We start from the raw sequence: 21,899 nt of genomic DNA, 5'->3' as shown, positions 1-21,899 counted from the left end.
CTCGCGTTTTTGCACATCTGCGCACTAGTTTAACTCTCGCTGAGTTAACGCGAGACACATCTTTCCGGGAAGAAATCACAGGTTCTCAAGGGAACTCCAATCCTCTCATTTTGCGATGAAACCGTCTCCGGGGTCCCCTATCTAGCTAGCTCAACAGCGCAGCAGTTTCCCTCTATGCTACTATGATCGGTAACCCAAATGAGTCTAACATCACAGTATTCGGATGCAATGCAATGCGGAGAAAAGCCAAGCCCCGACTAATTTCAAACGTACAATACAAACAAAGAGCTCAAGGCCCTCATTGTCGCTTGGCTGTCGGAGTAGATATTTACATCCTTTACAGTAAATACAGAAGTAATAAACCAATCCACTCCTTCATTAATTGTGACTACCTGCGCTTGGAAAACACTACAGTGGTCTGGAAGTTTAAATTTGAGCTTGATGGGGAGCTCCTCGCAGAATACTCCTTCACCGACTCCTTCATCCAACGTCGAACCATCCGTAAACCTGTTTGCCACGCCCTGCCTCCAAATTTTGCACACCGCCCAACTCCTCCCATGAGGGAATATGAATGGAAAAAGTTTCGCTCGGGCCTAGCGAGGGTGTACGATGATCTAGTACCATGGGGACGAACTTGAAGTCTTTAAGAATATTCGAGTATCTGTAGCTTAAGTATAGCTTATGATTCAAACAGCTCATTCTGATTGCGGCGCGTGCAGCTGCAGTTTTTTCTGCAATGTCCTCGGGTGTGACATTCATCATAGCGTTGGACGCTGGAGTAGGAGTCGTCCTAAGCGCCTCACTGATTCCAATGAAGGCGGGCTTCGGACCCACCCCAGCTTCTTAACTGATGTCATCCTTTGCAGTGAGACTCACGAAACAAGGACTCCGCACAACAAAATTGGCTTTATAATTGTGTTACATACACATCTTTTGCCGATAGCTCCCCTAAAACCATACAAGGCAACTGTTGCCTTCCAAATTCTACCCTTAATATTGAGCTCAGAACAACGCGTTAAAATGATTGAAACTTATTATGGAAATGTTCGATCTTTAGGACGAACCTATCATAAAATTCGTGATTTTTTTGGTGGGAATAATTGTCCGAATGAGTCCACAGTTCAAAGGTTCGTTTAAAAATGACAAGGGACTGGTTCTGTCGAGGATATCAGTGACTGGCAGACCAAAAACTGGACGTTCTATTGAGAATTACTGAACAGCATTCAACATCGATATCTCGACGTTCTCAACAATTAGGCTTTCATGAATCAACGGTTTGACAGATTTTACCTGTTAAGGTTCTCATGGTGGACATTTAAATGGTTGTAATTTTTCACATATAATTGTTAAGAGCCATTTGAATAAAAATTGTGAAACCTGAATGAATCTAAATTTTTACTTTTTAACAGTACAACATCTAGGTGCGTCTTTTGAAAGACCCTTCACTAACATATACACCTATGCCGAACGGAGGAAACATCGTTTGAGAAGCGAGAAGCGAGAATTACACCGTGTTTACATATTGTTGCCGTTGGAGTAAAAACACGATGCCAAGCTGTACAACTTTCTTGCTTTAGCAGATACTATTTTATATTGTTTGGAGAATAATTTTTGGACCAATGATATTTTTTGACATACTGAGAGTGATGAAAATTCGCAACCTTTATTGGTACCTCTTCATTCAATCGCAATCAGCTTAAACAGAACAGGCTTTGATAGCTGATGAATATCTCACCTCACATTTTTCATGCCCTCTTACTTTTAAAAAAATATTAAAAAATCAGCACTGCCTTCATCAACCTCAAATTGTTTTCCATTCTTAAAGTGAAACTTCGTTTTTCGTATGGATATTTAATTGTTTCTGTAAAATAGATTTCGCTTTTCATTTCAAACTCATTCTGTCACTAATTAGTTTACGCAATTTGTCTCCGCTTTCGCCAGCATTTTCTATTTGCAGCCTTACATAAAGTCATCAAATTGGTACTTATTTTCTTTTACTATGCCTCGCACTCTATGATACCATTTAAGAAATGACAAAAAAAAAGAAGTTATTGCAAAACTTGCTTACGCTGATGGTGCTGTGTAGTTTTATGAGAAACTCTTTTATGATCGAAAATTTCATTCAATTTTTGCCATTGCTGCCTCAGAAGCGGCAACTATTAGAAGAAAACTTTGTCCATTATTTAGCTGCTGTTCAAAAAGTGTCCTGTATAAGTGAAAAATAATAAATTGAAATATATTTTATAATCTTAAAAGTAATCTCATTTTCAAATACCTTTCTGAGCTCCTTATGCGAAGTCTTCCTTATGGTCTCAATCTCCCTAAATACATTCTATGAAGTGATAATCTCAGTCGTAAAAATATTAGACATTCACACAGGCGCATGCTAAGTGAATGCGAAGCCATCGGAGGTGTAATGCTGATTTTGAATATAGATATAGTCGAACAGAGAATGAGATCGGGGGGCCGACACATAGCCGGAGAGAACAACCTACGATTTGTTTTTACTATAATTCTGACCTTTTGGCCACCGAAGCCGAATGGGTTGGTGCGTGACTATCATTCGGAGTGCCCAGAGAGAACGAAGGTTCAAATCTCGGTGAAACACCAAAATTAAGAAAAACATTTCTCTAATAGCGGTCACCCCTCGGCAGGCAATGGCAAACCTCCGAATGTATTTCTGCCAAGAAAAAGCTCCTCATGAAAAAATCTGCCGTTCGGAGTCGGCTTGAAACTGTAGGTCCCTCCATTTGTGGAACAACATCGAGACGCACACCACAAATAGGAGGAGGAGCTTGGCCAAACACCCAAAAAGGGTGTACGCGCCAATTATATATATATATTCTCTACAAGTGCTTCATTACGATTACGATTACAGGAAAAGGAAGGCCTCCTCGGCGTTGGAAAGATGAGGTGGAGAAGGACTTGGCTGCACTTGGTGTCTCTAACTGGCGCCAGTTAGCACGAGAATCGCGGCCAAAATCGCTTAAGCGGTTATTGGACCAATTAAGAAGAAGAATAATACTACCCTATTACCTAGAAGAAGAAGAATACTACCCTACAGTTTGATCTCGCGGAGTGGACCACGCGACAAAAATAACAAAAAAAAAAATTCAGCAATATAACAACTTTGTCGTAGTTTTTTTTTGACGTATACCTATGAGAAGAGCCATTCAGGTGATTGCTAGTTGGCTTGAATGACATTTTCATAGACTCAAGTTTCGTCACCGGTAATGATGTCTTTTCTATAGCATTGTGGCCCAACGAATGCATTTGAATCCTGTTTTTGTAAAATATTCAGCGCATTTGACACAAGCCGTTTCGTTCTGAAAATATTGCGCAAAGCACTCTGCACCCATAAAAGCGCGCACGAAAACCTTCTCAATCCTGGTTATCTCCATGATGTATCGAAGATTATTCGGGCAAAAACTTCTCAACTTCTTCAATGAATTTTAAGTTACAGAGTACTGAGGATTATGAAAGGTGGATGGAAGGTCCCGACGAGCCACTTCGGCATAACCTAAGCTTTTGTTTTCGACATTGACGAATTCCCCGTAGATTACAATACTTTGATTTCTTCGTCTATTCGATTATTTTTTATTTTATTTTTATGTTTTTTTGCGGATTAGAGGGTTAAAACTTCCCATCGTTTGGAACCGTCGCGAACTCTGGAACCGCTTTGGCATTACTTGTGAGTGGTGTTCCATTTGCGTTTACAAGGTATATCTTGTGTGCCCGCGTCCAGGTCCTCGTTTTTTCACAGCTTAACATCTTGTCGATTACATTTTCAGTTCGACGCTCTTGTTTCTAACGCAGGCAACGGAAAAAGGTATGTTCTGCGTCACCGTCAATTCCAACAAGGTTCCAATTTATGAATTCCATCCCTGAAGTGAAAATCTGGAAGGGCTGCAAAATACGCTTGTGGATGTTATGATCTCATCATTTGAGGAAAACCGCTTTCCCCGCATGCATTTTCGTTGGCCTGAAAACCAAGGGAAGCCGCTAAGGGTCAAATCTGATGAAAACGGTGGATGCTCCAACACATCGAACTTTAAGTCATTGGTTTTAGCTATTGTCAAAATGCTCTTGTGACACGGTTCAATGTCCTGATGAAATTTTTCTGGCACTTTTTTCACGAACTTTTTCTTTCAGCTTATCTACACAGTTACAATAATATTCAGATTTTATTGTTTTACTATTCTGCAAGTAATCCATTAGCAACCCATATTTCTACTGTACTAATTGATGGCGAAAACATCCGTGCATAATTTTCCTTCTCTTTCAAACCTTCCAGGCATACAAGATGCTTAGGGAACGCGGGAGTGAGGGAGATATTATCATTTTCTCCGATAGTCAAGCCGCGATCAAGGCTCTGACGACGCCATGGTGTAAATCTAAACTAGTTAACTCCTGTAAAGAGGAGTTCAAATCTCTTGGGTACGCAGGTAACATTTCTATGATCTGGGTTCCAGGACATAGAAACATAGAGGAAAATGAAATTGCTGATGAGCTTGCCAGGAAGGGGACTGAATTGGCCTCAAAGACTTCCTACCCGGTCATTGGCATCCCCTTGACAGTTGTTAAAGGGGAACTGCACAATTTATTTCTCAGGAAAGCGCAGAAAAGATGGAGCTCCATTTCTTCATGTGCTATTTCGAAAGCTCTTTGGCTCCAGTACAATATACGAAAGACTCAGAAAGTTCGGCGGACTCCACGCCATTCAATTAACAAACTCGTAGCTGTGCTTACCGGTCACTGGACAATCGGCACACACGCGGAAAAGCTTGGGTTACTATTTAACCCGCATTGCAGAAGCTGTGGGGACCTTTCAGAGAAGGAGACTGTGGAGCATTTTCTTTGTAAATGTTCAGGTTTGGCAGCTAGACGGCTAAGAAGACGGGGCGCTCCACTCTTCGACAGGCTGGGGCAGTGCGCCAACCTTAATCCAATCAATATCCTCCATTATATCAATAGCTCTGACTGGCTGTAGATATCTGCCTGTTGGAGGTCTCAGAATGGTATCAAAACGGCACTTTAGTGCTACTTGAGAAGTGCTAGACCGGCACTTCAACCATTTCACCTACCTACCTACCTAAACCTTCCAAAAATTAAATTCAACCACCGCACGATACTTGATTTTTTCTATTGTAGAAAATGCTGTGACATGTCGATACTAAATGGCTTGAAAACAAAGAATGAATTGACAGATTGAAATGGAACTCCAAATACCTTCAAATGAAGAGTGTACCAACATAACAAAAACAAAAAAAAAAAATAAGGTTAGTAGCAACGCCCTCTCTTATCGAACCGCAAAACTTATTGAACGGCCTACTACACCGCAAAGCAAATTTTTTTCGAGGTACCTCCGGAGATTCACTGTCACTCGCTGAATCTTCCATATTATGCAATAAAAATTTAGAAAAATATTCAAATATTGTATTATTATATGAAAGTTTACTGAATAATATAAAACTATCTGTATTATCAAAAAAGAAGTATTTTTTCACAGAATCCACCTTAAAACAAAACTTATATTAAATAAATCAGATTTCGTGAACGGTATTCAGCGTTTCGGACAATGAAACATACTAACGCGGCCATCACTTGCCGTAGATGCTGGTTTAAATTTCTCTTTTTGTAGATAGAATTTAAAACGACTTTTTTAATTGCAAAATTTCCTGAGCCCTACGTTCGTTAAACACCAAACGGCAATGCGTAAGTGCAAATGCATTTAGTCCAATGGCAGCTTATCTTCTCATTGTCAATTTTAACATTCGCAGTGACATCTCAATCTTGTACTAACACGCCGCGACAAAACAAGAGCACAACAATATTTTGACCAAATTTGCCATTTTTGGTTTTTATTTAATCTTCATTATTGTTTTTGTTTTTATGAAAGTATGCATAGCTAGTATAGAGTGGGGCATCTGCTGGTATTTTAATTTCTTCAGCGACTGTAGGGATCTTGAGGAGTCTTCGTGACCCTATCCCTATTGCGAACGAACCAAGGTGAGTTGAGGATATCTCGTAGGATTTTATTTTGTAATCATTGAAGTATATTTATTTTACTTTGACTGGTGCTACCCCATAGTTACGCGCCATAGGACCACACAGGCTTTATGATTTGTTTATATGCAGATATTTTTTTTATTAGGTGCGCAACTAAGTTCCCGCTGTTTGTCAATAGATGCCGCCAGCAGTGTGTGGTAGTCGATTCTAACATAACCTAAACGTCATAAACCAAGCTTAGACATGTGGTAAACAAACTACTTCGACACATTAGTGATTTTGTTTTGGTATTATACAATTTTGGTTTTGTGAAAATGTCTGATTTTGTGCCGAATAATCGCCATTTGCGAGAGCTACAAAAAGTTTATGGAGATGCTGCTTTAAGTGAAACAACGTGCCGAGATTGGTTCCGTCGCTTCAAAGACGGTGATTTTAGTGTTGATGACCGTCCGCGTGAAGGAAACTCAGAACCCTTCAAACACGCTGAATTGGAGGCATTGCTCAATGAGGATCCGTGTCAAACGCAAGAACAGCTTGCTTCAGTATTTGGAGTTACCCGCCAATCCATTTCCAAGCGATTGCATGCTTTGGGAATGATTCAGAAACAGGGGACTTCGGTTCCTTATGAGTTAAAACCAAGGGATGTTGAATGTCGCCTGTGTTTTTTCGCCTGAGAGCAACTGCTCCAGCGGCAAAAAAGGAAGGGGTTTCTTCATCGCATCGTGACGAGTGATAAAAAATGGATTCATTACAGCAATCAAAGAAAAGAAAGTCATGGGGACTGGTCGGTTATGCTTCTACGTCGTCGCCTCGGCCGAATATTCATGCTGCGAAGGTTATGCTATAAATTTGGTGGGACCAAGTTGGTGTTACATATTTATTATGAACTGTTAAAACCAAGCGAAACCATCATTGGGGAACGGTATCGACTTCAATTGATTCGATTGAGCCGCGCACTGCGCGAGAAGCGGCCGCATTACGCGGAGAGGCTTAAAAAAGTGATTCTACAGCATGAGAATGATCGGCTTCACGTTGCCAAACCCATTAAAACTGATTCACTTTTTTGTTGATGAAGTTTGCACGAACTGACTTGGTATTGTTCAATTGTATACGCCAAATCTTCGTCCATTCTTCAATAGCGTTTGTTGCAGTTTGAAGTTTGGCTGCGGCTTTTTCAGTACTTTTTCCAATTGCTAGGAGGGCAGTGTAGTCGGCAAAAGTGGCGATCAAGCTATTCTGGCACCAAGCTATAAGAGCGGACCAAGAATGCTTCTTTGCGGCACGCCAGCAATTATTTCTTCAAGGTTAGAGTATACGTTTCTCTGTTTAACGTGAAAGTAGCGTTCGCTCTGATACGACTTTAGGAGGGCGCAAAAATCATTTGGAAGGCAGGTATTTAGTTTGTTAATAGGACTATGAATAAGTTCGTGCGGTTTTTTTCGAAATTTGAAACTTTATTGACGTAAAATGGTTACAAATTTAATATTCAAAATATTGTCCATCGCTTACTACTACTTTTTCCCATCTTTCTGGCAATTCACGGATTCCCTTTGTGAAAAATTCGGTCGGTTTTGCCGCAATCCACGAATCGATCCATTTTTTGACTTCATCGTAATTACGGAAGTGCTGGTCAGCCAGGCCATGTTGCATCGATCGGAAGAGATAGTAATCGGATGGCGCAAGGTCTGGACTATACGGCGGGTGGGGTAGGACATCCCATTTGAGCGTTTCTAAGTATGTTTTGACCACTTGTGCAACATGTGGCCGAGCATTGTCATGTTGCAAAATAACTTTGTCGTGTCTATCGGCGTATTGCGGCCGTTTTTCTCGCAGTGCTCGGCTCAAACGCATCAATTGTCGTCGGTAGACATCCCCCGTAATCGTTTCATTCGGTTTCAGTAGCTCATAATACACAACACCCAGCTGGTCCCACCAGATACACAGCATAACCTTCAGGCCATGAATATTCTGCGCCGACGTCGATGTTGAAGCATGGCCAGGGTATCCATACGTTGCCCGACGTTTTGGATTGTCGTAATGGACCCACTTTTCATCGCCAGTCACAATTCGATGCAAAAAACCCTTTCTTTTGTGCCGTTGAAGCAGTTGTTCGCATGCCATAAAACGGCGTTCAACGTCTCTTGGCTTCAATTCATACGGCACCCAATGGCCTACCTTTCGGATCATTCCCATGGCTTTTAAACGTTTGGAAATGGTTGATTGATCAACTCCCAAAGTTTTTGCAACCTCTTCTTGCGTTTGAGCCGGATCTTGATCGAGCAATTCCTCCAATTCGGTATCCATGAACTTTGGCGGCGCACCCTCGCGTTCTTCGTCTTCCAAGCCAAAATCACCACTTTTAAAGCGTGCAAACCACTTCTGGCACGTTCGCTCAGATAGAGCATGCTCACCATAAACTTCCACCAAGATACGATGACTTTCGGCTGCTTTTTTCTTCATATTAAAATAATGAAGAAGAATTCCCCGCAAAAACACATTATTTGGCACGAAATTCGACATTTTCAAGTGTGGTAAAAATATTGTTGTTTACGCTTCAAATAAAAAACTTATACTGACGTTTGTGCCTTACGACAGTAGCTCTCCAATGAATGTTTGGAAATGTGGATCGATGGAATAATAATCAAGTTACGCCATCTGTTGTAAAACCGCACGAACTTATAAATAGACCTATTATTTAAACCGACATTCCAAACCTTATCGGAAGCTTATGCCACGTCCAAGAATACTGCTGAACACATGTTATTCTGTTCAAAAGAGTTCTCTATATCAGCTGTGATTCTGTGCATCTGATCAATGGTTGAGTGCTTACTGCGAAAACCAAATTGATGCGAAGGTAACCAGTTTTTAGAGTCGATAATTGGCGTCAATCGATTGAGGGTGCGCTTTTCGAATAGCTTACCACTTTGAGACTGCAACGAGATTGGTCGGTATGAGGAAACAAGATGCAGATCTTTTCGCGGTTTTGGAATCATTATCATTTCTGCAACTTTTCACAAGGTTGGAACATAGTGGAGATGAATTGAATGATTAAATAACTTCACTAATTTAACCAAACTTATAGAGGGTAACTTTTTTAACACTTCAGCTATAATTAAATTGAATCCGGTCGCTTTTTTATCCTTTAGTTGTTTTATTTCTCTTTTGAGTTCTTTTATGGTAATGAATGGGTGTTTTCGTTCACAATAAGAGTATACAAATTGCCACGTTGATTTTCGTTGGGTTGGAAAGTTTTTGCCACTTTGGTATTTTCAAATATTTAGTAAACTTCCAAAGTGAGTAGTAGTCACCTTTTTTATCAGGTCTTAAGCTTGATTTGTTTTGATTTATTGATTCATTTTTAATAAAATTTATTCGCTATTCAACTCTGCTGATGCTTTGTTCAGTTTGGTTTTGCCACTGGGGGAACGAGTTTGTTGCCATTTTCTTTTGTTTGTGATGAGCTGGTTTATTTTTTGGGATAGTTAGCTCCAGTTGTTTTCCTGTTGAAATTAAGTGTAATCAACCAGGCGGCTTTCTGAATTTCTTGGACAAACTTTAAGTTTGGAGGTGGTAAAAATTCCGTTGAGTTTTTATAATTTTTTTTTCTTAAATTTTAATTGCAACGAAGTGCAAATTCGAAATGGCTAAAAATCCGCATTGATTTTGTATAATTTTTTTCCATGACGATGTTGCGCATTTTTTTCATATAAAAAAATTTGTTGGATTTGCTATTCTTCATATGGAGAAAATGCGCAACATCGTCACGGAAAAAAATTATAAAAAATCAATGCGAATTTTTAGCCATTTCGAATTTGCGCTTCGTTGCAATTAAAATTTAAGACAATATACTAGAAATGCTAATTAAAGACCGTGGGATTGTACTGAAAAATTTGTGGAATTTTTCTAATTTCTGTATAAAATTTAAAAGTGGATTTATGTGATTATATACTTTTAGGAAAAAAAAAACAACAATGAAGTTAAATGATAAAAAAATACTAAAATTTAGTAAGTTATAAGGCCATGTACTAAAAGTCTTTCTAGAAATGCTAATTAAAGATGTGGAATTGCGTTGGAAAATTCGTGGAATTTTTGTAATTTTTGTATAAAGTTCGAAACCTAGATTTATGTTGTTTGTGTTACGCAATGAGCTATACTTTTATAAAAAAAATAATGAAAATAAAGAAAGGGTAAAAATAGTCAAACTGCTCAAAATGTGCTAGCATTTGTCGCGAACTGTATGTACATACAGATTTATGTGTGCGCGTAAGTGTAGATGCATCAGGTCACGCAGCGCGCCTGCCTTCGTTTTGATTTTGTGTCGTTCCTTTTCTGTATCTTTGCAGTAATAAAGACTTGTCTTACCACCTTCCTTTAGACCATAAAGGCGAAGTTTACGTTTACTAATTTAAATGGCATACAGGCAAAAGGATGCTTTTTCATGGGCTAACAAATTACGTCTACAGCAATTCAGAGATAATACATTTCGTATACAAGCAGCCTTGGATGCGATAACTTACATTTAATTAAAATTATTTAAACATATTCAAATATTTAAGTTTAAGTTTTATCCTTTACCTTTTGGTTGTTTTGAGCTCAAAGTACGATTCTTTGGCTAAAATTTTTGCTTATGAGTTGGCGAAGAATAACGCAAAAATTTTAGGTATCCTTTAAAACCCGCATCTGATTGCTATTTATTAGTATTTGATTTTCTTGTTTGTGTTTGAAAACTGGCAATTTATGTGTAGAAGTCAAAATGGTTTAAAGGGTAAATAAAACAATGCATGAATTGTTGAAATCTGACTTCATATTCGTAATCAGAGACCATCAAAACCCCTAAATACCAAATTTGGTGAAAAAAATCCAATTTTTTTAATTTCATGTCCGCCATATTGGATCCGCCATTTTGAATTGTTGAAATCTGACTTCATATTCGTAATCAGAGACCATCGAAACCCCTAAATACCAAATTTGGTGAAAAAAATCCAATCTTTTAAATTTCATGTCCGCCATATTGGATCCACCATTTTGAATTGTTGAAATCTGACTTCATATTCGTAATCAGAGACCCCAAAACCTGTACATAGCGGTATTAAAAGTTATAAATTGTTGGTGTTTTGGGAATTATGAATTTTGGCCACTTATAAGGGTCTCCTGGCCCACTGTGCAATGAGAACTTCGAAAATTTCCGTCAAAGTCTTGATTGATTTATTATTCATTATTGAAGCTAGAGTCAGGTGAAATAAAATAAAATATGTATGTATGTGCATGTCGATATGTTTTGAAGTGAACATTGCTGCTTTTTAAATTTAATTATTTATACAAGAAGAAGTCATGAACCAACTACTATACTATGACCCTTTATGATGATGACCCGGCATTTGTAATTCCGTTTCAAGGAAAGAATAAAGCGACATCAGATTTTAAGCAAACTTTGCTCATTTAATGTTGTTGTTGTTGTTGTTGTTATAGCAGCAATACTAAACCCTGCCAGTTTAATTTGAATCACCGATCGTCTTCGTCTAGCTTTTCTAACGGTAAGCCTAGAAAACTTACTGTTTCGACAGGTTGGGTACAGAGGGAGAGAGGTGTTAGATGAGTGGGTTTGACGGGACATGTGAAAAGGTGGTTAGTGTCGTGAGAGGTGCCTTCATATGCTGAAACTATGTTTGGAATGTCGGGGTCATTCTGGATAAGTGAGAGTTTAACCTGTTACAATATCCAGAACGTAAATAGTTGTGCCAAGGTTGCGCGGGCCTCTCGGGGTAGCTGGAGCTCTTCATCTGCTGTGGGTGGTCGTTGGACTCCGATTACGGTATTCGGGAGTCGGTAGCTTAAGAAGTAGGTAAGTGTCTCCTGATGAATGTCGCTTATTATCTGTCTAAACATTATCCGGTCCAGTAGTTGCCGCCGATTCGTTTTGTCCTGGATCTCCTCGGTGTAGTTGAAGAGGTGCCTCCTAATGTGCCTCCGGGGCGGCTCTGGTTCAAGCAAGTGCCTACATGGGTGGGACCTGCACTAGCAGCTTAGTAGAAACTGTTTTCTGAGCAGTTTGATGTGCTCCTTTACAGGAAGCATCTGTGCCTCGTTATTTAGGTGTTGTAGAGGGGCATCAGAACGCATCCCGTCGCTGTCCGAATATCAGTGTTTTAGGTGCAGTAAAGTTTAGAACCGGCCGGCCAATTGCCTTAAATGTCGATAGCAACATTTTTTTTGTCTTTGCCCCAAGTACTGCCGGCTAGAGAAGAGCAAACTGTCAAAGTTTACTCCCAAAATGTTTAGGTTTGTTAACAGTCGGAATTGGTGTGTCGTCGACTTTGACCTCGAGCTGCAGATTGACCTCCTTTGTCCAGGTGGTAAAGAGAGTCGCCGTGGACTCAGTAGGGGACATTCCTATGGCAGCCGGTTCTACGTTATCGGAACGACTTGAGTTTTTCCCGAACAAGAGCTGCCGCCTTGTCTAGCTTTGTCACCCTTTTAGGGTGTTTGGCCGACTCCGAACGGCTTAAATATGAGTAGCCTTGTCATGGCAGAAATATACTCGGAGGTTCGCCATTGCCTGACGAAGGTCGACTACTATTAGAAACAACTTTTTCTTAATTTTGGTATTTCATCGAGTTTCAAACCTACGTTCTCTCTGAATTCCGAATGGTAGTTACACACCAACATATTCGTCTATGGCTAATTTAATGAAACTTTGCGAATTTCAAGTCAAAGGCTCCTTATTTATATTGACTATAACGGTATTAATTGCAGCCTTAGAGAAACAGTGGTGTTATAAGAATGTTTATTGGTTTCACGTTCAACTTCACCCTATGCACAGTTATCCAGGGGATTAAGGTCTGGGGAGTTAAATGGCCATAAGTTCGGGGTTATGTGGACATGGAAATTTGCAGCCATCCAATTTTGGGTCGCCATCGTTTTGCGGGTAGAAGCAGGGTCTTGCTCAAAGGTATCTGGGCATAACGCAGCCAGTCTAGATATATGTCACGATATATGCAGCAGAAGTCACACGAAATCCTTGAGTAAAGTAGTGTAGTGGCCATGAACATTGTTTTTTTTTTCCTTGTTCACTCCTCTCGGAAGCATAGGGCTTCGACAAGACTTGTCTTGCTTTCGTTTCGTTAATCTATTTAATTTCTGACAGGGTAGGTGATTAGCCTGCCGCTATCAGTCCTAAGTAGTGGGAATGCCCAACTGCCGTTTCTTAGAAGCAATGCCGTTAGGGACCTCATTGATTTTGAAGTGTCCTCGTTAAAGCACTTGTTGAATTAGTTCTGCAGATTGGACAGTGTCAGAAGATTGCTCGTTAAACGTTAAAAAGGTCCATAGACCTTATGTTTAGCACCAAGCTGTTTTGGTGTTTTCTTGCGACTTGGTATTTCGATCGTTGCGACGTAGCAAGGCGAATCTATTAAAGGTGGTATTGCTAAATCAGCTGATTTTTTTCTTTCGTCGTGCCCAGAATGAAACAAGGCGAATTCATTTTTGGTTTTCTGCTTTGTCAATACTTTTCTTTGCAAACGTACAAAATATTGTTCTTCGCCTAGTGACTTCACTTTACTTTAATGAATGCGCCTTGCCAGGTAGTGAGCAAAACAACAATTCCTTGAATTCACCGTTGCATATGATTTGGCAGCACTGCATTATTTTCTTTCTGTCAAAACCTTATGCAATAGCATTGCTTTTCAAAGTGTCCCACCTAAAAGTATGCGAATTGGCTTGATCCCATCATGGAAGAATTAAACCATAGGTGTACTGCTCCTCGCCACATGTTGCTCAAACTGTTATGCAATTCCAATATGCAAAGTATTCCTCTTAAAGTATGTAAAATATTCCTGCTTATACTTGGAATATGATATTCAGATTGCATCATAAATTCAAATTTTAACTCGAGTGAAATTTCTTGTGTTTATGAACAACAATCAATTCAGAGCTTCAATTGCCATTTGTTTACTTGCTTTTACTTATCCTGTGAAATGTATTTAAATGCTTACATGCATACATACATGCAACCTTTTTGTGTGAAATTATTTTTTATTGATTTCAAAGTGAAAATTGTTCAAAAATGATTACAATTTAAACATATATTCACTTTAGCTCGATATGACCACCATTTGCCTTGACTATAGCCTTCAAACGGTCAAAAAATGAGTTGCATGCTGCTCGAATGTGATCTTGAGGTATTTTGTCCCATTCTCGTATAATCGCTTTTTTCAGCGCATCCATACTAGGATAATTTTTAGTCCTCACCTTGCTCTCCAAAGTGGACCAGATGGAATAGTCCATCGGATTTGCGTCTGGCGAATTTGAAAGCCATTGTGTGGACGAAATGAAGTGTGGAACATGATTTTTTAAACATTCTTGGTTCACACGAGCTTTGTGAGACGGTGCCGAGTCCCGTTAGAACGTCCATGGTCTACGACCGAAATGTTTGCGTGTCTACGGCTCTAAAAAAGCTTCTAAAACATTCAAAAAATTCCCGATAATAAGTCGCATTCACTTTGACACCAGGCTCGATAAAACGATTGGAGAGCGTCCATCAGCGGTCACTACGGCCCAAACCATTACTTGCGATTGGAAATTGCTTCAAATGGCCATACGTAGGCTCAAATTCTCGTATGAGCGTTCGGTCAAGTAAACACGATCGTTTTGAGTGTTTCACAATGTTAGGAAATTCGCCACGTTCGTGCAAGCGCAACAACTCCTTTGCTCTTTCGCACCGAACTTTGGTTGCTGGGGTGAAAGATCGTGTGCTTTTTGGAACTTGTAAGCCTTGACCTTGAGCTCATTTTTCAATATGCGTCGAATGCTGTCTTGCGATATTTTCAGTTCTTTGGCTATGTTTTTTTCACTTCGACGTGGATTTCGTTTAAGTCGAGCCTTCACTTTCCGAACCATTTCTGGCGTAGTTGCTTTTTTTTTTTGGTTTTCATTGTAACGTCTTATAGTGCGATACACAAACATTTTATTCACTTTGAGGTGATTGAGCTCACGAACAATGGCTGGTTATGATTTTCCAGCCAAATATAATGTAATCACACTATTACGTTTGAATTCCATCACAGAAAAAAAAAATCAACAAAACTGAGACGCAAATGCTTTTGTTGGCTTATAAACAATATATTGAACTGTCATTAGAACAATTTTGACGTTGATGTCATGAGCTGTTTTACAGATACAAGCAGCACTTCATATCGTTCATCTGTAGAAGGTGGGTCAAAATTAATCAACCTGTAGGGAGCTTTGTAATTTTTACAAATGGGGTCATACGTCAAACATATTTGATACTTGTGAATTGGACAGCTGCAGTATAAGCAAGCAGACAAGCAGTGGAGCGCGCAAAGGTCAAAGTAAAAATTTCCATCACTCAAAATAATTCTTTGTTAAGTAAAAAGTTATTTAAAAACAAGATTGGATGATCAATTGCCACCTTGTACATGAGTGTGAAATGTCAAAATAGTCAACAGTGCGCAAAAGTTTTTTTTTTTTATAAAATAGGGTTGCATGTTCATAAACACCAAATGAAAACTTTTTGTAAGGTGAACTTCGTATTTATGAGCCGAGTTTAACATTAAACTACAAAATGGCCCATAAACAAGAGTTTATGGTGCACTACGAACATAATTTAATTTAATTTAAATATATGGAAAATAACAATAAATTATTATTTTACAATAAAAAAAAGGAGCACTAGCTGCCAGGGCTTACGGCTCAAATATGAAAATATCACTTGTAATTTACTTGCACACAAATTAATTTACATTTTTACGTTCCGCCCCCATCCTCGTAATCCGCAGCATCAGTTGGCTGTATTTTTCGCGATTTTCGTGATGTCACCTCGTCTTCCTCCGAGCTGTACGCGCTCAATTCATCCGACATATCATTGTTAGCATCTAAATCGTTGTAGTTGTGGTTGCTTTCATGAGTATTTGTACTCGTATTGCTTTTCGTCTTTTTACACATTTTTTTAATTTAATTTTAATTCAATTTCCTATATTAATTTAAGCGTCTATCAACAAAGTTCACATACAAATTTTTCGCTTGGCGTGTAATGGAATTTTCTTGCGGGCATTGGAGTGGGGAATATAAGAAGCAGGTATAATATTTCGACAATTTCATTGCTATAGAAATTTTTTTTTTGAAAACACTTTAGCATTTTATGATTTTTTTCCTTTTGCTTATTTTAAATTAACTTTTGCTCGAGTTGCAAAATTGAGATAAAAGTTTTTTTTATTGAATTTTTCTTCTTCTATACAAAACTATTTCTCCATTTCGTTTGCTCCATGGAAAACAAAAAAAATTTTAAACCTTCTGAAATGCGATTAAATATAGTACCGCTGATGGGCCTGAGTATTTATAAATAAATATACATACATGCGTAGATATGTGTAAGTTCACAAAAGCCGAGTATAATCTCACAAACTTTTTGTTCGTTACAGAATTCCGTTTTAAATGTCAACATGTCTATGTATGTACATACTCTCAATTGTACGCACAGCTTTTCAAAGCGTTAAGGATATCGATGTGGAGCAGGGTGAAAAACAAAAACATAAAAAATACACATCGTCATCAATATTCTACACATACATACCTATATTTATTTTGTTTTTTTGAGGAGTGAACTTGTGGTGAAGTGTGGCTTTATCACTCAGACAAATCGACCGAATAGCCGGCCAAAGGTTCAACAGATAAACAGATAAAATGAGGCGTACACACACAGGGAGACTAGAGAGTACAATGAAACGACGATGACCAGTGCCAATTAAAAGTTGGCAAAAGAATTAAATTGGATCAACGTCCCTCCACTGCACGAGTATACTCGTATATGCATTAGGGTGGTTGAAATTTTGTAAGTCTGAACGATAATCCCCCTCGCTTTCAATTTCTTAAATCAAACAAAAAGGGCAAAGATAAGAACACAAAAGAACGCTTACACTAAATTATCAACTTGCAATATATTTAGTTTGCTCGGGAGCAATATTTGGCAAAAAAGAAATTAATCGCCTAGTAGATTCTGGTAATGATTACGATAAATTATTATTTATGTACTTACAAATGTTCTCAGCAAATTACAGTTGTAGGTGACGATTGCTGCTTACTGGCTATAAATTAGGGATGCCCACGAAAAACTTGCTCACAGGCTGAAGTTCGGAAATGGTAAAATAATAAAAATTGATAAATTCTGAGTGTATTTCCTCGACTGTTCCAACAATAAAAATACGTGTATGAACCTACAATAAAAACGATAATATTCACAAGTAGGGAAGAGCTCAATTCGGTCCGGAACTTTATACAAGGTGAAGCTCAAAATAAACAAGACTGGCGTCATAAAAATGTTTTTGATGACGCCATTTTTTTTCAGTGAAAGCTTGATATTCGGTTTAGTGAAAGCGAAGTTATTGCGTCTAAAGTGTCAGTATGTTTGTGTCACCGATACAAAAATGAGTTTCAGACAAAGAGTTAATATATGTGTCATCGATCGGAACAGGTGATAATCGGACGGCGCAATATCTAGAGAAATTGTCGGGTGAGGTAGGTTTTCCCATTTCAGAGCTTCCAGGTAGGTTTTAACGGATTTGGCAACGTGAGACCGAGCGTTGTCATGCTGTAGAATCACTTTTTTATGCCTCTCCGCGTATTGCGGCCACTTCTCGTGCAGTGCGCGGCCCAATCGCATCAATAGAAGTCGATACCGATCCCCAGTGATGGTTTCGCTTGGTCTTAACAGTTCATAATAAATATGTAACACCAACTTGGTCCCACCAAATACATAGCGTAAGCTTCGCAGCGTGAATATTCGGACGAGGCGACGACGTAGAAACATGACGGGCAGTCCCCATGACTTTCTTTACTTTAGATTGCTGAAATGAATCCATTTTTCATCACCCGACACGATGCGACGAAGAAAACCCTTCCGCTGGAGCAGTTGCTCTCAGGCGAAAAAACACAGGCGACGTTCAACATCCCTTGGTTTTAACTCATAAGGAACCCAAGTCCCCTGTTTCTGAATCACACCCAAAGCATGCAATCGCTTGGAAATAGATTGGCGGGTAACTCCTAATACTGAAGCAAGCTGTTCTTGCGTTTGACACGGATCCTCATTGAGCAAATGCCTCCAATTCAGCGTCTTTGAAGGTTTTTGGCCTTTTTCACGCGGACGGTCGTCAACATTAAAATCACTGTCTTTGAAGTGACGGCATGCTTCGATAAACTTTTTGTAGCTCTCGATGTGCTTCAGCCGCAAATGACGATTACTCGGCACAAAATCATACATTTTCACAAAACGAAAAGTATATGATACCAAAACAAAATCACTAATGTGTCGAAGCAGTTCGTTTGCAATATGTCTAAGCTTGGTTTATGACGTTTAAGTTATGTTAGAATCGACTACCGCACACTGCTGGCGGCAGGGCCGTAGAGAGCATATCCGGGCCCCGGGGGAAAATTGCAAATGCGGGCCCTTTCCAATTATGTCTAATTCATATAATTCGAATTACTCTCGAGTCCGGGCCCCTCTGAGAACTTCGGGCCCGGGGTAAAAAGTTCCCTATTCTCCCCCCTCTCGTCGGGCCTGGCTGGCGGCATCTATTGACAAACAGCGGGAACTTAGTTGCGCACCTAATAAAATTTAGAGAAATTGAACCAATTGTTAGGTTTTTAATCGGAGTTTCCAGAAAAAATTTTTGAAATGTAGTTTTATACAATAATTCATTCATCTTTTTTTTTTTATTGAATTTTTTGAAAATGTTCAGGTGCGTTGTAGCATGGCCTAAGAAATTTTAGTAAAATAAGTTAAAGTTTTAACCGTCCAAAAATCACGTTGATTTAATAAATTTTTAATTCATATAACAAATGCAATTTATAAAAACCAGAGTCTTTTTTCATTTTTTTGCAAACAGTCTTGCGTATCTTCTTTTAAAAGATGTTCATTTTTATATGGAATGTAAGTGCCATGAGCAACAAAAAAAAAATATTAAAAATCCAAGGGATTTTTAGCCGATTAAATTATTCACTTGTATTATTAAAATTTTATTGGTCATGTTTCTACGTGGCCGAAAACTTTCTAAAAATTCATTTGTAAATAAAAAAAAAATTATGATGCACTCAGTTATGCCCGCCACTGTACGTAATTAAACTTGCGAAAATTACTCAGAATATACATACATACTAAAAATGTAAAAAAGGAACAAAAACAAAAAAAAGCAGCAAGATCTCTTTTGTGTGAAATGGCACCTTGACAACGAGCATAAACTTTAAATTGTGTGATCGATACTTTACGAGATATCGATCACTACAGGCATCTATCGAGAAAATAGTGGATTTCTTTTTTCCCCAAGCCAACATTTAAGATTGCTAAAAATCATATTTCTCCTTCCGTTAGTTCAAAAGTTCATTATACCACTTACTCTCCGAAAATTTGTTGGGTAACTGCAAGACAACAACTTATAAAGTTGTTTCGAGATCAAAAATATCTGGGATTAAAATACCTATATTGTAATTCGCTTATGAACTTCTGACGGCTTGCATGCGTGGCACCCCATAGCAGCCAGATGCTGAATAGAAATTTGTGGGCTACTTGCTGCAATTGGATCTACGAGAAGGAGTTGTTGGTACCGGTGTGGATGTATTAAGGATGTACTCTGCTCATTATACAAAAATAGTATAAAAATATATGAAATCGTATACGAAAACATTTTTTTTACACATTTTTTTGTAGTAGGGTGAGCGTCTTATAAAATAGATAGGTGGCTTCTCAACAGGATTTTGGCTCTTCAGGACATCTAAAACGAAAAAGTTAAACTGATTATTATTCTGTAGGCTCGTCATTCTGGCAGGTGTGACAATGGGAACATTTTTTTGACAAATGTGTTAGTTTTGCACCAGACTACTTCCATAACAGCTTCGGTAATGTTTTCCGGTTCAATGTTGAATTTTGAGTTTCAAGGTCGCTGCTAAGGCCCTGCTATTTCCCTGGTTGGCTCAAGCAGGCTAGTTTCAGAATATTTGGCCTGCACTACATGTACATGGACGCCTTGAGAGTCGGATGATGAAAATGCTCTGCTACGTAGGTAGTTTTTATGATCCTTCACTACTCTCGAATCAATTAGAGCGCACCATGGGAGAAAGTTCCTGTTTGACCAGTGACTAGACGATGGCTTGATGGTTAACCCTTTGAATATGAGCCAAGAATATTTTCATAAAAATATCAAAAGCTTCGCAAGTACATACAGTGAAGGGATTAAGTCTACATACAGCAGCATTATTATTATTATTATTTATAGGGGATATATACAATATAACCCTAACTTAATTAGCACACATACAGCAGCATATTTTCTTATTTCTCAAAAGATATACAACAATCGAAAAAATTGTTGATGTAGTTTTTTTTGCAATTAAATTAATTCATTCGCTTTATATCAAGAAAATTAATAGTTGTAGCTGTAGAGTAGAGTAGTAGTAGAGTAGTTGTAAAGTACCGTTATTTGAAAATTTCAATTGATAAATCGTCGTTTGAAGAAATGTGGATATGGAAATACAAAATTTGATATCCATTGCCAAGCACGGGGCTGGTAGCGTAATGGTTTAGGGAGCTATAGTTGCATCTGGCATTGGAAAGATGCCCCTTATTTAAGGTATTATGTATCATTATAAAGTAAATATAAAAACATATCAGCACTACTATTCGACAAAGTATAATAACTGACGAAAAATTGTTAAAGGAAGAGCTGATGGAGGCAGGGAACCAAGTATCGCGAGAACAGCTAACCCAATTAGTTAGATCAATGCCACAACGCCTTGAAGCAGTGATTGATAACGGTGTTAGACCCACTAAATACTAAAAGTATTCAAAAAAGCTAGTTTTAAAATTAATAAATATGTTTTTTCAAGCTTATTGAACTGCAAGTAAATTTTTGGCATACCGCTTTGTTGTTCTTTTGTTAATATTTTTGTTATAAAGCAAGTATAATAATTGAATTTTTGTATATTAATTTTATGAATAAATAAGAATTTCAAAAAACAAAAAAATACATCAACAGTTTTTTCAATTATTGTAACCTTCTGAGAAATGAGAAAATATGCTGCTGTACGTAGACTTAAGTCCTTCACTGTACTTGCATATGCATAAAAACAAGTGAAAATATTCTCAGCCGGTTTTTTGTTACGGTTTTTTTGCATCTCTTTGCGATCGCCTAATCCAATTAGGGATTTTGCGCTCGTTATTCATTTGGGCATTTCGAAACTCAAACTATTTTCTTGTTTCCTAAAGACCTTTTTTTATTTTGAATCTTTTGAATATCTTTTAGTCTACCTTTTGTGTCATTTCCATTTGAGTTATTTCCATTTGGTATTTGTCACATTACACATAAAACTTTATGCCAATAGCCTTTGTTATCCTTTCGAGCCGGCACATGCTTCACATTCACACCTTCAATTTGGGTCAACAAAAGACGCGCTATATGAAAAAAATGTTTGTGTTTTATTTATTGGAGTTTAAATTCAGACCAACTTTTTTGTTTATATCAACTTGGATTAGCAGCGAATTAGTTATTGAAATACTTATCCCTTTTGTGTGCATCTTTTAGCTTTAAACACCAAACACAATGCCTTCATTCAACTGTTCTATTTGAATCTTTGCCATCAGATTTCGTAGACTTCACTTCACGAGACACATTTATCATTTCCGCTTATTCGCTCACAATGCCAGCGAAGCAAAGTGAGTACTTAACTCGTTTATTTCATAGCTTCGCACAAAATTACGCCACATTATCAGCAATCATTTTAATTACTTTTTCCATTATTCCGTATAATTCTAACGTCACTCATCATTTGCCAAGCAACGAGCAACTTTACTGCCAAATAACCAACAAAAACGTTACGTCTCTTGG

At 38.3% G+C, this 21,899-nt stretch overlaps 1 protein-coding gene across 3 annotated transcripts in view; it reads right to left on the bottom strand.

The window, feature by feature from the left end:
• The window catches only part of LOC128858058 (uncharacterized), a 55,095-nt gene extending 33,403 nt beyond the window's left edge, over positions 1-21,692 (bottom strand). For 2 of the 3 annotated variants that reach the window (XM_054093989.1, XM_054093991.1), the window contains exon 1: positions 17,063-17,153. The gene's annotated coding sequence lies outside the window, so the exon portion shown is untranslated. Of the gene's footprint in view, positions 1-17,062; positions 17,154-21,322 lie in introns of those variants that run through there. The other variant, XM_054093990.1, reaches the window with a different exon arrangement.
• Between the last annotated feature and the right edge of the window lie 207 nt (positions 21,693-21,899).

The sequence above is a fragment of the Anastrepha ludens genome, chromosome 3 (assembly GCF_028408465.1).
Source record: "Anastrepha ludens isolate Willacy chromosome 3, idAnaLude1.1, whole genome shotgun sequence".
NCBI lineage: Eukaryota > Metazoa > Arthropoda > Insecta > Diptera > Tephritidae > Anastrepha > Anastrepha ludens.
Note: the sequence above shows the minus strand (reverse complement) of the source record. Positions and strands in the feature narration are given on the sequence as shown.